The sequence below is a fragment of the Dipodomys merriami genome, unplaced genomic scaffold (genome assembly GCF_024711535.1).
Source record: "Dipodomys merriami isolate MVZ:Mamm:240054 unplaced genomic scaffold, mDipMer1.0.p SCAF_41, whole genome shotgun sequence".
In the NCBI taxonomy this organism is placed as follows: Eukaryota; Metazoa; Chordata; class Mammalia; order Rodentia; family Heteromyidae; genus Dipodomys; species Dipodomys merriami.
Window position 1 is genome coordinate 1175664 of NW_027205715.1, and position 14062 is coordinate 1189725.

General features: G+C 44.8%; 1 long non-coding RNA gene across 1 annotated transcript in view; it reads left to right on the forward strand.

The window, feature by feature from the left end:
* Nucleotides 1-14062, forward strand: part of LOC138807068 (uncharacterized) — a 57038-nt gene that overhangs the window by 14200 nt on the left and 28776 nt on the right. Inside the window, exon 2 of the long non-coding RNA XR_011366041.1 lies at nt 3601-3724. This is a non-coding gene — a long non-coding RNA (uncharacterized lncRNA). The remainder of the gene's footprint in view (nt 1-3600; nt 3725-14062) is intronic.

Sequence of the window (14062 nt, forward strand, 5' to 3'; positions counted from 1 at the left end):
CTCCTTCTCCAGCCTTTCCTTTGGGGTCTTGCTCAGGACTGAGTCACCTCTGCTTTCTAGAACTCTTTTCCTAACTTAAATCTTCCTTTTAATGCCAATACTGAAACAAGTCCCAAGTAGTGCTGTTTTTCTGGGGACAGAAAAGGCTGGGAGGGGTTGAGCAAGGGGCAGCAAGTCGACTGACAGCCAGAAAGTAAAGAGCCAGAAATGAAGCATAACTTTATTTTTACATTGAAAATAAAACAAATGAGCACATAAAAACCCAAACAGTGCAAAACAAAACAAAACAAAGCAAGCAAAGCAACCTATTCCCCTAGAGACGGGTCTGTTAGTTATTCGGTTCCAAACACAGTCTCCATTAGCAGGCTTTGCATTATCTTAGTCAGGCAACAGCAGCTCACACTTATAATCCCACTTACTGAGGAGGTTATAAGCTGGAGGATCACAGTTCTAAAGGCAGTCTGGGCAGTAAAATCCTAGAGAATTCATATCTAGTTAACCAGCAAAAGTCTGAGCTGGTAGTAGGGTTCAAGTGGTAGAGCACCAGCAATGAGCAAGAAAGCCAATCAAGAGCATGAGGCCCCCAAGTTCAAAACCCAGTTCTATCACTACCATTTTAAGTGGCTTCTGAAGGCTTCACCATCCATTTGCACATCTATAACTGTATTTGGCAGATATTAAGGGAGGTAAACACAGCCAGTGAGTATATGAATTAAATATGTCCATTGGGACAACTCGTAGAATTACTGGGTCAAACAGAATATATGTTTTCACTCAGACAGTTTATTGACAATTTGTCCTACACGGAGATGACAATTTATATTCCAAGGCACCTTCCTTCCCAGGTCCTTAACCACAGTGTGTTATTAACATGTTTTGATCTGTCTGAGCCAACACCACCTTACTTTTGTTTTTGCTTTTGCATTTTATTAGCTACCAGTGATGCGGAACATCTTCCACATGTCCAAAAAGCCTACCATATTTCTTGTGTAAAATGAGTGCTGGGTCATGGGAAGGTCAAGGTCAAGTTGAGAGAGAGCCTGATTTGGAGATGGTACAGAGACATCCAGCCAGGAAGTTGCCAGGCTGAGACTCGAACACCAAGGTCAGCAGGATCTAGATGGTGTTAGAAACCATAAGAAGTAAAGAGCTCGGTTAAGGAGAGAGGAGAGCTGGGGAGCCTTTTGACACCATGACTTTGAGAAGAGGTTCAACAAGAGACTGAGAAAGAGCAATTAGGAAAAAGGAGGCGTGGGAAGCAGAAAGGAGAGAAGAGATAGCCAGGAAGGAACAGGGTCTAGGTGAGAGGTGAGAGGAACCCAGAGCCTGCTCAGAACATTTTTACTGGCAGGAGGGTAAAGTCAAGTCAGAGGGAGGGGAGAATACAGTCATGATACTCAGTGTACAGATGTGAAGATGGAGCCAGGTCACTTGAGGCAACAGGTAAGGCTGGGAGAGAGGTTAGGGAGAATGAGGAAAGGGATGGCATCAATCAAGATGCATTTTGCTCACAAACTAACATGCTGAATGGAAACCCCTTTGTACAATGACTTGAAGGTAATGAAGAAAAGAAAAATAATAGAAAAGAAAAACTGGAAATAAAAATAGAGATGAGATTGGGAAGTGACATTGGTGAAATATTTTGACGAGGTGTTAATTAGAAAAAAAAAGTAGACATCGTTGGAGAAAGTAAAGGAATCAGGGAGATTTTTGTTGATTTATTTGTTGGATTGTTTGTTTGATTTTGGCATATTGGAGTTTGAACTCAGGGCCTGGTATTTGTTAGGCAGTTGCTCTACTGCTGATTTACACCCCTGGCCCTATTGGTTTAGTCATTTTTGTTTTCTGATACTAGGCTTGAATTTAGGGCCTAGGCACTGTTCTTTAGCTTTTTCACTCAAGGCTGGTGCCCTACCACTTGAACCACAGCTATACTTCTGGCTTTTTGCTGGTTAATTGGAGATAAGAGTCTCATAGACTTTCCTGCGCAAACTGGCTTTAAACCGTGACCCTCAGATCTCAGCCTCCTGAGTAGCTAGAATATAGGCATAGACCACTGGCACTTGGCTGTTTGGTAAAATTTTGGCATAGGTCTAATGGTTTTGCTCAGGCCTTGGACCATGGTCCTTCTACCTCTGCTTCCTGCAAATCTAGGATTACAGCTGTGAGCCACTGTGCTTGGCTGGTGTGGGGTTTTGAGATGGGCCATATGAAAGCATACTTAATGATAGGTGAGAAGGGTTTGGGTAAGAGGAGGACCCCTGACATGTGTGAGTATGGGTAACTGGAAGGGTGGGCACTCCTGGAAGGGAGAGAGGTCAGACAGGGGAGTAAGATGGCTCCCAGTATGAGGAAGGACATGTTGGCCACTGTATGGAAGAGCGTGAAGAAGAGGCAGATGGGGTGTGAATACAGCCCTGCCTGGGCCTGGGAGAGAGGCAGCCTTTGGAGGCACAGCGTGGGCTTGTGTCTGTGAAGGACCAGGGACTCCCCGAGGGCTGTACCAGGCCAGGGTCCCAACTATCGAAGCCCAGCCCTACTCAGGCAGCTGGGCACTGGGAAATCAAATGGCCAGAGAAGACGGGGTGTTGTGGGAAGTGGTGAGTGTGCAGGTGTCTGATCATGACACCCCCGTGATTATTTATGTCAGAAATGATGAAATGCCCTCCCCCACTCTGATCCCGTGAACAGGGCCAGGGGGAAGTGGCCAAAATAGCAGCCAGCTTGACTGGGCCTCATGGATTACTGCTGTCAGGGCCAGCTTTGGCGCCCTCATCCATCTTAACCCAGACTCCCCAGCTCCCGCCTGTCAAGACGGGGCGCTGACCCCCGCTGTGGCCCGCTTCCCGCTTTGGACACCATGTGGGCCTACACACGGTTGTGAGCAAGTGCTTTTAATAAGCGTCAAGTTCCAGGCCTCCTGGCAGCCTCTGAAGCTAGCAGACCTCCGGTGCCCCCTGAGCGCACACTTCCCACGGGATGGGGTCGGTCCTGGATCCCCAGGAGTCATGTCCACACAAGTGTTGTGTTACTGGAGTCTACATTGCCTACATTCAGGAGCCTGATATTCCGGAAGATCCTACTGGAGGCAAAAGTTTGGATGGTGTGTGTGGGTGGGGGAGGGTGGTTGGCAAACCCACTGGTCTGCTTGTTCTTACAGTCAAAGTGACTATATCTGCCCTCAACGTCTTCCACCAAGTCTGAGAGTTAAAGAAACATTTGCTAAGTCAGACCCTGCTGGCTCACAGTTATAATCCTAGCTACTCAGAAAGCTGAGATCTAGAGGATCGAGGCCCAAAGATAACCCAGGCAAACAGAACCTAGAGATTCTATCTCTAGTTAGCCAGTAAAAAGCTGGGCTGGAGGCATGGCTCAAATGGTAGCGTGCCAGCTCTGATCAAGTGATCGAGCAAACTGAGCAAGCTTGAGGGCTCAAGTTCAATCCCTGGCACTGGCAAAAAACAAACCAACCAAACCACTTTCTTTTGGTTGTGTGTGTGTGTGTGTGTGTGTGTAGTGGGGGTAGGGATGTGAAATTCAAATGAAAGAATGAAAAGAAAACTGCAGTTTTGTCAAGGATTGTTTTTTTTGTTCTCACAGCTCCATCTTCTGCTGTCTTTAGATCATAAATGTGGAATCTAGCAGAGATCTTGGCACATCACAGATCTGAGGAAACATCTGAAGGAAGGGTCAGAGGGCACAGGAAGAGGAAATTTGCATACAGGTAAAGCTACATGCATGATCACTAACCTGTCTTTCCTTGGAGTGAGGAGTTATGCTAGGGAAGTTGGCCTTTTTCTCACTGGTAATAAACCACCATGTTCCTTGTTTGTAGATGGAAAGACAGCTCAGAGAGGATGAATAACTTTCCTACCCGCCAAGAGCTGAGCTGGGATTTGAACCTGAGCTTGGAGCATCGTGAGGGGCCTTATGCTTGACCACCAGTGTGATGACAGAGAGCCCGAGTTAGCTAACGTCAGCCAGTTCATGAGATCTTAGTAAGCAGGAGTGAATGCATTCATGAGCAGCTTTCAGTTCAATTAAGCCAGAGATCAGATTGTGCACGGATGTACCTTGAGACCTCATGATAGGCTGGACACCTGAGCCAGGTGGGCTCCAGCAGTGGCACCTTCTGAGCTGTCCAAGTTCCAACACTGAGCCAGCAGGATTGAAGAATGAATAGAGCAAATCCCCAGAATTGACACTTGTGGCCTTCTCAAATCATGTGGATTGAGTGGCTGGCTGGCTTTGCTGTGGTTTTCTTCTATGTCTTCATTGGAAGTGAGATCAAGTGTGGCAAAGGTGACACTGGCATCTCCTGTCCTTGAACCCATGTGCTCCCCTGAGGTGGCCATCAAAGCAGGCAGTGGGAAAGGAACGGTTTCCAAAGATCCCTTACCCGGCCTGAGAGCGTTGAGCCCACAAGGCTGGGTGGCCTCTACCTCCACCTGGCTGCCTACAAGAGACTGAGCAAGGAGAAGAGAACTTGGGGGGCAACAATGGCCATTGGGAGGTTTGTCTTCCTCAGCCCTTAAACCATGGAACTGGGCCCTTGTCTGCAGAGGGGCCCTAAGGAACTGAGATCTGAACTTGGGGCTGGGTCAAAGGGAGATAGGACAAGTTTTAACATTCCCCCCTCCCCTCCCTCCACCAGAACGATAGCCCCATTCTGCCAGCGGGCATGCACTTTTGTGTACTCTGCTGGCTGGCTGCTGTCTTGTTCTAATAAATTAAATCTCTTATATCATATCTGTTATATTCCTGAGACAAGCACTTCCAAGGCAGATTAGAAAGGAACTTAAGGGGATTAAAAGCTTCTCTTAGTGAAAAACAATGTTTCAGATGGGAAATCCATTTACCAATATGAATTTCAGCAGAAATGCATGTTTTCTTTAATGCATTGCAACTGCTCAAAGAAGCCCAGATTTAGCCCTACTCCTCCGCCCCCTCTGTTTTGCATAAGTTATAACGCAAATTCTGTTGAGCCTTTCCAAGAGATTGATGGCTTCCATAAAGTTGCAGGAAAACATTTCTCCTTTGTTCACGAGGGAAAAGAAAAGTGTCTAATGGATTTAGAGTATTAAAAGAGTGTTGGTTTGTACTGTAAACTGGGTGAAGTCTAGGGCTAAATACCAGACAACGGAGGAAATGGATTGGGTAGAAAGCAGAAACAGTTGATTCTCAGTTATCTGCCTGTGGTTTATCTGCAGTAAGTTCAGAAAAAGGAAAGGATCTGGTTATTCCTGCTTCCTCTCCGCCCCCTTCTCTCTCTACCCCTCCTTTACACTCAGGGTATTGAAAGTAGTCATTTTAATAACCTAGACCAATATCATTTGGAAGCAAATTCTGCTGCTACAGCTATAAAGAAAAATCACAGCGGGCAGGCCAAGGGATATGTAATTAATTTTCCCCCCATTATTCACAGGTTGGGATTCACTGTACCATTAAGAAGTTAACTTAAGGAAAAATATATTAGGAGCCAAGTCCCAAAGCCAATATTGAACTCTTGCTTGCCCCTAGGGACTAAGGAAGTGAAGGAAGGGCCCAGTCAGTGCTCCCAGGAGGGAGGTGCTCTCCTAGAGAAGCCTGGTGCCAGGAGGTGGCTGGCACCTCTTAGTCAGATCTACATACATAGACCCTGGGAAGGGAAGGGCCAGGACGCCCCGTTCGGATTGGCTAGCTAATGGGTATGGATTAATTCTGCATGGCTTGGGTGTGCCATAGGCAAACCTCATGCCCCACTGTGCTTGGTGTCACAGGCATCTGTGAACACTTCTTTTGCTGTGGAAAGGCCTCTCTGACATTTGTACATAGCGCAGAAGGGGGAAGGAGTGCTTTGTGGTCAGAGAACAGAATCGCTCCTGCTGACTCAAGCTGGACAAGGCTTTGGTGTAGGGACAGGAGGCAGTGGACCCAGTGTCCTGCATTAGAGCTCCTCCCTCCTTCCCTCCTTCCCTCCTTCCCTCCTTCCTCCCTTCCCTCCTTCTTTCCCTGACTCTCTCCTCTCTCCCTTCCTCATTCTCTCTCCTTCCTTCCTTCCTTCCTTCCTTCCTTCCTTCCTTCCTTCCTTCCTTCCTTCCCTCCTTCCTTCCTTCCTTCCTTCCTTATTTCCTTCCACCTTCCCTCCTGCCTTTCTCCACTTGACTCACATCTCCCTTTCTCTCATCTTTTTTTCTTTTGGCTGAGGGATACTGGGCCTGACTTTCCCCATACTCCCAGGCCCTGGCTGTGTGTCTGTAACCTGCAAAGTTCCTCAGCCTCAGCCATGGGGCCCCAAATGTCACATATAAACCTGCTATTTTGCCAACACTATGTGGCCATCACATTAGTTAGGAGGCTTTGCCATTGACAACAAGAATGCACACAACAGTACCTTTAAAAAAATGACAGTTTCTGCCCAGGCTTGTTGGATGTCTGTAAAGGGCCAGGCATTATGTTAAACTCTTTACTTCGAGCATCTTGCCCATGGACAACTCTAGGAGTTAGAGCCATCACGGTCCCGTTTTCTAGCTGAGACAAGTTGACTCAGTTAGTACATGGGAAATTGAGACTGGGACCCAGGGGTTCTGGCTCTCGAGTCCATGGCTCTTTCACTTATTTATTTATTTTTAGGCTGATTCTGGGATTAGAAGCTAGAGTCTTATACTTGTTCAGCTTTCTTATTCATGGCTGTGCTTTACCATTTGAGCCATGACTCTAATCCAGCTTTTTGCTGGTTCATTGGAGATGGAATCTCTAAGACTCTTCTGCCTAGGCTGGCTCTGACCTATGATCCTCCAGATCTCAGCCTCCTGAGTAGCTAGGATTGAAAGTGTTAGTCCTGTGGGCCTGGCTGAGTTTATGTGGCCTTAGCCTTATAACTCAAGATTTTTAGCGGTTTCATAAATGGCTGAAGTTTTTGGAATGTTTTGTACATATGACTAGAGATTGACCTCAGTGCCTTGCACATGCTAGACAAGTGCTCCTCTTTTTGAATGACATCCACAGATCACCAAAGCCTGTTTTTAGAAAGCTGTCAGAAGGTTGGAGGCGTGGCTTAGTTGGCAGAGTACTAACCAATGAGTGAAAGAGGCAGGGAGTGAGTTTGAATCCCAATCATGGACAGAAAGAAAAGAAAGAAAGAAAGAAAAAGAAAGAAAGGAAGGAAGAAAGAAAGAAAGAAGGAAGGAAAGAAAGCAAGCAAGCAAGCAAGAAAGAAAGAAAAAAAGAAAGGCAAAGAAAAGAAAGCGTTCAGGTTAAAAGGGCAAGTTCTTGGCCAACAAGTCAGTTTTCTACAAGTACACCAGTGGAGGAAAAACTAGAAGATGGAAAAATACCTGGTATCTGGGCATCCTAGGGTTTGCATACTTCTCACCTCTGCTGTTGGGAGTCCTTCCCCTTCCTCCACAGCCCACCCCTCCCTTGCTGCTCCCCAGAGTGGTCGCACATTCTCAGGGTCCTGCTAGAAACGAAGGCGCTAAAATATTGCTCAATTCTAATTATACTTCCCCGCACCTTGCTGGCAGCTGCCCTTCTGAAATTGTTCTAATTGAACTTCCGTGAATCCTGGGGAGTTCAGACAGAGTTCACCTCTGAGCCCATCCTGATTTCATTAAAGATTTGATCTTTCTTTTTTCACCAATAAAACATTTATTATCGTTATCTGTTTCGTAACCAGCTTCTTTCTCCAAAGGGGAAAGTAGAAAGGAGAGGAAGGGAGAGTTAACCTCATCTTCATGCCAATGAAACTAGGGAATCATCTGTTGATTTTTCTGGCACAAGAAAGCAGTAACATGGTATATTTTGTTTTTTGTTTTTAATTATTTTCCTTTTAAATGAAGGTAACTCTCAATTGAGAGAGTTTTTAAGCCTTAAGTAAATAATTATGAATTGACAGCATGCAGGTTTGGGGAAGAACACTCACTTTAAATTTGATTTTCTTTGGTGTATGTGTGTGTGTATGTGTGTGTGTGTGTGTGTGTGTGTGTGTGTGTGTGTGTGTGTGTGTATGTGTGTGTGTGTTTGAGACATCATGTTGTGGTGCTCATAGAAAGAGTTAAATCTCTACCATAGCCTCCCCTTGGGAAACAAAGTTTTAGCCCAAAGAATAGAGTTGAAGTCAAACCTTACTGAAAGTAGATTGTTGATGCAGGAGTGTTCATAATTAACAGTTGTATTTGTTGTTGTTGTTTTGTGTGTGTGTGTGTGTGTGTGTGTGAGTGTGTGTTTGTCAATTGTGGGGCTTGAACTCTGGGCCTGGGCACTGTCCCTCAGTTCTTCAGCTCAAGGCTAGAGCTCTACCACTTGAGTCACAGTGCCACTTCCAGTTTTCTGGTGGTTTATTGGAGATAAGAGTATACTGGACTTTCCTGCCTGGGTTTGCTTTGAACCGTGATCTCAGATCTCGGCCTCCTGAGATTATAGGAGTGAGCCACTGGTGCCTGACCATAATTATCAGCTGTTTTTGTGTGTGTGTGTGTGTGTGTGTGTGTGTGTGTGTGTGTGTGTGTATGTGTGTGTGTGTGTGTATTTTTCTCTCTGTGTATGTGTTGTGTGTGTTTTGGTCTTGGAGCTTGAACTAAAGACCTGAGTGCTATCCCTCAGCTTTTGTCACTTAAAGCTGAAGCTCCACCATTTGAGCCCCAGCTCCACCTCTGACTTTTTGGAGGTGGTTTATTGGAGAAAAAAAGTCTGACAGACTTTCCTGCCGGGGCTGATTTGGAATGGGGATATTCAGATCTCAGCCTCCTGAGTAGCTAGAGTGACAGATGTGAGCCACCGGCACCCAGCCAATCATGAAGAGTTAATTGCTATTAACTGTTAGTTGGCCAGCCAGATTGTGGATCAGAATTTCCACTCAGGAATTAGGTGCCAGTTTGTGTCATGGGACATTATCGCCAGCTCAGCCCCTGCCTGCCTCCCACATGACAGATTGGAATCACAATGTTTTTGTTAAAATTTCAGCGGCTGCTCCTTCTAGATCTCTTTCAGGTATGTAATATACTTAAAATGCACTAAATGACAGTTTATAATATCATTATCTACAGTTAAAGATATTATAACTTCAAAAATGAAATGAAAGTGTAGCCATATGTGCAATGGTGTATGTGGTGCCCTTTTAACCTTTTTCTTCTCAAAAAGTTTCAACCAGAGTAGACAGGCAACAGTACAAAATCACAGGGCTGCAAAAATTGTCTTATTTTCTCTCTATAAAAACTGGGTTATTTAGACAGTAAGTAACAACCGAAGACTAATTTCTCTTACTCTCTCTCTTTCTCTACATATTACTTTCTGTTTCTCTGTCTGTCTTCTCGCTCTCTACGTCTGTTTCTCTGTTTCTTTCGCTCTCTTTTCTCTGTCTCTCTATTTTCCTTTTCTTTTATTTTGGTACTGGCTTCTAATATGTTCTTTATTACATGGTTCGATAATTCAAGGATGGCTCAGCCAACCCTTCAGCCCTGCTACCACCTCCCCACCCCACCCCCAGCCCCCAATAACATGGGAGTTGATTTAAAACTTCACTTGGAACAGCCCTGGGGTTATTAGGAACAGTGTGGACAGAGTATGGATTAGGTTTAAAAGTAATAAAATAAAAAAAAAGAGTAGACCTGTTGGTTAGGTGAAAAATTCACTATCAGATTCCTGAGTGCAACGTTCCTTTTTATGTGCAAACGGCACTAAATGGGGCATTTAATTCAACAAATCCAACGTTCTGATCCGCCAGAGAGAAAGATTGGGTTGGTTCAATTTGTTACAAACGATCCCCGTATGATCAAAGTCCTGAGCGCTGATTTCAACATACTGCTTAAATTAGTCTAACACCAAAGTCTTTGGCTGGGAGACAGTATTTGGAATGTCTTACCAGAGGAGAAATTCTTTCTCACACATGGTTCTAATATCATGCCACGCCAGCTTGCCTTTTTTAATGGGCTGACAAGGAGGCGCAGCGTTAACTTTCTGACTCCAGAAAGTTCTTGTGCTGTCACCCGCAAACCAGCTAGGATAATTTTTCCTTGGCTTCCTTATTAAAGATTGAATGAAGGGATTGTGCGGCTTTCTTAATGTCACTCGGTCTGTTTGCCATAAATTCCGGCGCTCATGATGAAAGCCGCACTTAGATTTCGCTGGAAAATGGAATCAAGGAGTGAGCGCCCCGGTTCACAATAAATAATGAAGCGTGAGTTATTAAGTGAATTTCATATACCAGGGCCTTATTACATCAGCAGTTTAGATAATGACTTGTGCAAAAGTCTATCTCCCTCTTTCCCGGCCAGAGCGTGGGGTTGGGAGGTGGGGGGTGGGGGGTGGGGTGGGGAGGGTGCTGAGGCAGACAGACAGAGCCAGCTGGGGTGAGAATGGAAGAGGTGGTATTTGAAAAATAATACAGTATTTACATTTTTTTTGCATGCTGTTTGACTCTTCAGCTCAGCAGGGAAGCGCGCAGGCCTGTTGGCCAGTGTGACATGTCTGCCTGCAGGCTTCCTGCCTGCCATTGTTTGTTATTTTGCAGAGAGAAGGCTTGGGGTTGTTTAGACTAGGAGCCTAATTTTAGAGGATGATAATTATGTTGCTTCTAAAACTACATATTTTCCAGAATTTGCTGCCCCATGAAAATAACTCGCATGTGTGTCTAGCCTGGCTGGCAGCCAGCCTGGTGCCCGGGGGCTCTGTGTTCCCTACCATGCTGGGGGCACTTGCAGTGACCAGGACAGTGGATTCAGGGTAGTGTTCTCTAATCGGTCCCCTTCGGCAGAATGGCAGACCTGGAATGCACTCTGCAGGGTAAAAATGGCTTGGGAATCTCTGCAGCACCTTCCTTCCCTTCATGGTTCATTACACACATGGACGCATCTCCCATGACATTTTTATTTTTTACCCTGGTCCATCTTATCCATCCTCAGATATCTGATTCTCAAATAACTCTCCCCCTCTCTTTGTTTCTGTGCCAGTCCTAGGTCTTGAACTCAGAGCCTGGGTGCTGTCCCTAACCTTTTGTACTCAAGTTTAGCACTCTACCACTTGGACCACAGCTCTACTTCTGGCTTTTTTTCCCCTGGTTAATTAGAGGTAAGAGTCTCATGAACTTTCCTGCCTGGGTTGGTTTTGAATTGTGATCCTCAGATCTCAGTCTCCTGAGTAAGATTACAGGTGTTAAAGTATAGTTCCATGACACTGACTGTCTTGAGGTAGTGCTGTCTATCTTCTCATCAATTCTTGGTGCTTTGCTCAATGATTGGCCTACGAGAGACAGGGATTTGGGGTGCTGCTGCATTAAGACAGGGGTTATTGATCCCCTTTGATAGCTCAACTGCTCCCCAAAAGGGTCATAGGAATGGTTAAGAGGCAACTCTGACTCTGGTCAAGTTTCATCATATATGTACACAGACAAGGTAAAATGAACCCCCTTTGGATTACCAATGGATGCTGAACATAAAAATGGACAATGGTCCCAACCTTTGATGAATTCAAAACAACTAAGGGGCAAGGGCACTCCTTAAAATGTATTTCCCAGTTCATGTGGCCCAAGGCAGTGGTCCCAACCTTTAATGAACTCAAATCAACAGAAGGAGCATGAGATTCTGCATTTTACCTAGTCCCATGTGGTTCTCAGGTTGCATTGTGGGTAAGGGCTTAAAGAGCTTGAGTATTTTTCTCCTAAACATGTCAGACTCTAACTTTTCTGGGGCAATGCACATCTGTAAAAACAAGAAACATCCAAAACACCAACAAAAGCAACAGCCATCTGTAAAGCACTTGGGATTTTCATTTTTTTTTCATTCACTGTTAATGGGAATGCAAAAGGGTGTGATCACCTTGAAAGACTGTTTAGTCATGTAGCAAAGACAAAAAATAGACAACACAGGATAGAATAATTGAGGCCCCAAATATTTACATGACTGGTCTGAAAACACATCTGTACCAAAACATACACCTGAATGTTCACAGAAGCATGATCAATGATCATCCCAAAGTGGGAGCAACCAAAGTGTTCTTCATTAGGTATGTCCATGCCATGGAGTATTATTCAGCAACAAAAAAGAAAGTAGCCATTAAGCAACAACAACATCAACAAAATCAATGAATCTTAACTGTATAGTTAAGTGGAAGAAGCTGAGAAGAACTTGTGTTTCATTCAATATAGATGCAGGTGCTTATATGACATATTTTAACACATGTGTGCTCATGGGTTAGAGTATGTATATACATCTCCTTGCTATGTTAGTTGAAATGGATTAGAAGAAGGATGTGGGTATGTCAGAATCTGGTGCCCAAATCTTGACTTCTAGTTCCATTCTCCAATAAATAGAAGTTGAGCTTAGAGAAATGACCCATTCAGACTTCAGTCCTATAGCAGAAAATACTCAAGTGTTTGGCATTGTGTAATGCTAGACACTAAGAAAGTGCTAAAAAGCAAATACAACCCAAACCAAAACTAAAGACCAAACCCACAGGGTGGGGCTGCATCCAGACAAAGCAGAAGCCAATCCCAGTCACTGCCCACAGCAAGAGCTCCAACAACTTGGGCCACAAAACAAAGTAGCAAAGGATAAAATCGTCTCCATGAGTCCATGCTTGCTCCTGTAATAACTGAATAAACAAATAAACAAAGGGGACTAGGCCAATCTTCCCATAGAAAACCAAAAATAATGTATGCAGGTACTCTACACTTAAAGAGATAGCGTAAGGCTGGGAAGGTGGCTCAATGGTAGAGTCCTTGCCTTGCATGCATGAGGCCCCCAGCACCACATAAGCAGAAAAAGTCAGAAGTGGTACTGTGGCTCAAGTGGTCGCGCCCTAGCTTAGAGCTGAAGAGCTGAGGGACAGCGCCTAGGCCCAGAGTTCATGCCCTTGACTGAAAAGAAAAAAAAAGGGAGCGATAGCATATAACTCCCTTCAATGTGGGCTGTATAATAACTTTCTTTTCAAAAGCACAGCATAGAAAAGAAAAGACTAAATAACTTTTTAATGGAAAACCATGACAAATATTACCTTAAATCAAATGGTCAAAGTCCATATCTGCAAGAGTAAGTAGTCATGTGAACAGGATATGTGTTTATGTATGTGTGTGTGTGTGTGTGTGTGTGTGTGTGTGTGTGTGTGTGTGTGCACATGTGCGTGCATACTGGTCCTAGGGTCTGAACTTGGGGCCATAGGGCACTGTTCTTTGGCTTCTTTGTTCAAGGCTGGTGCTCTACCACTTGAACGATAGCTCCACCCCCAGTTCTTTGCTGGTTAATTAGAGATAAGGAACTTATGAAGTTTTTTTGCCCAGGCTGGCTTCAAACTGTGATTCACAAATCTCATCCTCCAGAGTAGCTAGGATTACAGGTGAGACCCACCAGTGCCTGGTAGGATGTACCTTTGATACAATGTGATCAGATGGCATCTGGCTCTGGTGTCCTTCCCAGATTAGGAGAAAAACATCAGACAAATCCCACGGGATGACATTCCCAAGATGGCAGCAACATCATCAAAACCATCAAAGCCACCAAGGATGAAGAATGTCTGAGACATTATCCCCACCAAGAAGAGCCTAGAAGAGAGGGTAACTCCGTGTGCATGTGGAGTAGTCCAGGGCAAGCACACCTGGGGACAACCAAGAGGGCATGAGTGCAGTACACATGTTTGTCATTAACTGAGCCCCATGCCACACTAGTATTAAGTATAATGGGCTTATCCCCAACCCTGTGATGTCTATAGACAGCTGATTGATGTATCAACAGTCTCACTATCATTCCAAAAATGTGGCTTAAAAAATTATAGTTACCTTTGTGGGAAAAAAAAACACTATGACTTAAAACAATAAAAACAGAGGGTCACTTCCATGCTATCCTGAGAATTCAGCTGGCACCACGTGCAGACCTGGGCTCCAGCCCATCAGACCACACCTCGGCCCTCCACTTGACCGCACCTCCCAGGACACAGCTGAGCCTGACCGCTAGCAAGGCTTGGCAATGTGGGGTGGTGGTCATTTTCCTCTTCAAGATGTCACTTCAGAAAAATGAAACATGAAATTGTACCTTTAGAGTCATGAAGTCAGTGAATATTTGAGCATTTTCAACAGCCAGTGATGTAAAAAAAA